This window comes from Belonocnema kinseyi, chromosome 2 (assembly GCF_010883055.1).
Source record: "Belonocnema kinseyi isolate 2016_QV_RU_SX_M_011 chromosome 2, B_treatae_v1, whole genome shotgun sequence".
Classification (NCBI taxonomy): Eukaryota; Metazoa; Arthropoda; class Insecta; order Hymenoptera; family Cynipidae; genus Belonocnema; species Belonocnema kinseyi.
The window spans coordinates 120,083,909-120,087,172 of NC_046658.1; positions in this window are offsets into that span (position 1 = coordinate 120,083,909).

Sequence of the window (3,264 nt, forward strand, 5' to 3'; positions counted from 1 at the left end):
TGAGTGATAAATAATTAAAATTGTATTGTGTACAATTCTACACATTGATTAAGGCAACGGAGTACTATATATTACTCGTACAAGAAAAGAAGTGTCACAATCTCCGAAGTCAGCATTTTTTGATTTGCAAAGCGATTATCTTTCCTAAAATAAGAATGAAATTTAATATAGAGTTTTACTTCCGCTGAAAGATTCAAATGAGATTAAATTCACTTTCAGGGATTGAATTTTGAACACAGAAAATATTTATCAGAAAACATAATCGAGTTATAAATCAATTAACCAAATAATTCGAATATAAAGACTAGTTCGTAATTTGAAAATAAATATTTCACTTGTATAATTTCCAAAAATATATGTTTCTAATAGTTTATTTAGTACTTTTAACAAAAAGATAAGAGAAAAAATAGTGTAATGTCTAATTTACGATGAAAAAACAGCTTGATTCAAAACAGTTTTTTAAATCCGCGTTGACCTTGCGGCTGTTATGTAACAGTAGCCACTCAGAAAATAATAACTTCCAGCGAATTTCAATGGACAAAGTTTATTTAAATTTTAAAAAGTTTATTGACTTTTTTTTTCTTCAAATATGTACAGCTCAATATTACATCAGTGAAAGTTTCTCGAATTATAACTATAAATCTCTTCAGTTAATAATCAATAGGGACGTCTCAGAAATTTTTTAAATACAATTTTTAAATTAATATAATAAATATTAACATGAAGAACTTTCTTATTCTAATTCTCACAAAGTTTCAATTTAAGTATTTAGCAGATGAAAATGTCTTAGATTTAAAAGCGTTCCAAATCAAAAGATTAAACTACAGTGAAACTCTTCTATAGTGCCGATTTTGGGACTGACGGTGGGTGGGAACTAGCTCATTAGAGCCCGCCCCGCTTTTGTTTGTTCACGCTTGATTGCTTGCCTGAGTGACAACGGAGACCCTGCGGCCCCCGCGCAGCTCCTGTCATACCTACTAGCCGCGCGGCATCAATTATCGGAAGGGCTATAGAAGGGGGAGCTATTGAAGAGTTTCACCGTATTTAAATACATTAGAGTGTATCGATAAAAAAGTTATGAGGATAAAAACTTTCTTTGGGGTATCCAAAACGCTCCCCTATAATTTTATTTGAACAAAATAATTTCTTCTCTGCATCGTTTAAGCCTGCCTAACGAACTTGAAATTTTAAAAATTTGTTGAAAATCTAATTTTTCGCTATTTTCTGAGTTATCAGTTTTTCGGAATGTGCTATATATAATGAAAAATGTATTTTTAATATACATGAACAATAATATATGAAGAAGGTTAACAATTAAATAATGTTTATTGATTTTCAATTACATTGAAATGTTTAAAAATGAAATATTGCTTTTTATTTCACGCTGAAAAAATTATCGGTGTCGGAATTGAGTAAAACTTTTTTCTACTGTCCCGATTTTTTTAAACTTCAAACGTAATAGTGCGGAAAAGCTGCTTTGTAGGAAGACAAATCGGGGTCAAACCAAAATTTTGCAATTGGTGAGTATCTTCAAGGCGCGCATGAGTTTCAGATTTTTAATTTTTGTCCAATTTTTTTAACAATTATCTATGGGGCAAAAAATTATGGCAAATTTTTTATCATGTCGATTTTTTTGAGTAAAAAAATATATAATATAATCAACTGAAAATAAAAATGGGTAATTTTAGAATTATTTAACACAATGCGATAAATTTATTTGAATAAAAGCAAAGAAGCAGACTAGTATTCTTTTAATATACAAAAACAATTATCTTATGATCTAGAAGGTGCCACAATCGTTCAAAAATGGTAAAAACTCTGATTTTGTCCTGATTTTCATATGATAAAATTTTCAATTGACTAAATCCAAAGAAAGTGTTTTATGGTGCATTTCGAAATAATCCTAACTGCAAAACAAACAACTTTTTCCAGTTTATAATTTTATATTATTTTTCAGTTGCAAAAACTCAACAACTGAACAATTGAAATTTTGAAAATCATTTTTGACCTGAAGATATTGATCGATTAAAAAACATTTTTTGACCTTGATTCGTCTTCCCAAAAGGCAATTTTTCCGCACTATTACGTTTTGCATTTTCAAAAATCGGGGTTTTCAAACCATCCTGCATTATAGTGAGAAACCCTTTAAAAATAAATTTAATACATTTTTATTAAATTTCAAGTATTCTTAGACAATATAATTTTTTTGTAAATAACGAAAAATTCAGAAGTTTTTTTTTCTGAGTATAGATTAAATTCTAAATACATTTAGGTTCAAAATAATTTCAACCGAAAGCTTGTATAACATATTAGACTTTTTGAGTAAAAATCTTTTAAAGATATAAGCGTTTTAATGTAGGATAAAAAGTAGCATTCGACCAAAATGAAATTAACCGCAATTTGCAAAAAAATGGAAAGACCTTTATTACAATACCCAAAAATATTTATATTTTTATATAATATATTAATATTATATATTAATATTTATATTTTATCGTACTTAGAAAATATGTTAAATAGGGTCATTCGTCTTCAGACCTAAAACGGTCCTATACACAATTTTTTTTAATAAGATAAAATTTATAGCAGTATTTTGTCAACAAAAGTAAGAAACTGAGGAGGTGGTGCATACAAAATTCCAAATCAGAACTTTTTCTCAGTACCCTTACATTTGTTTTGGGCAGTGCATGCATGTGAAATGGAATGTCCCAATAAATGAAAATATAACATATCCAGAGAAAGATATGTTTCAGAAATGTTTGCTTTAACGTATTTTGCTTAATTAAAGTGAAAAACTTTTCAAAAAAGTATAAATGTATTTGTTTTGGAATTATGCAACTTGTTTTTTTTATAATTAAAGGAATTATATTTTTAATACTACTTGGTATATTTAAAAACAAATATTATGCAAGTGAAGGTCTGGCCAAAATTTGAGAGATACTCATTTAAAGCTTATTATTTTTAACCATGAAAATTATTTCTTTAAATCAGATGAAGAGGTTTTTTAAAGTGGTGAAATTTGAGGTGAGTGGATTGTGGAAGTGTGTGGAAGGGTGTGGAGGTGAGAGATCTAATTGTGGGATTGTGAGATTGTAAAGGGAAGGTAGATATTTTGGAGGATTGAGAAAGATTTGTGTGGAACTTTATTTGGAGATTTGTGAAAGGGTGGGAAGACTGTGTTGACGGATTGGTAGTAGCAGGGTTGGGTAGCGACAAAGAAAGGCGTGACAGGTAACAGACAGCAGCGATAGAGGCAGGGAAGAT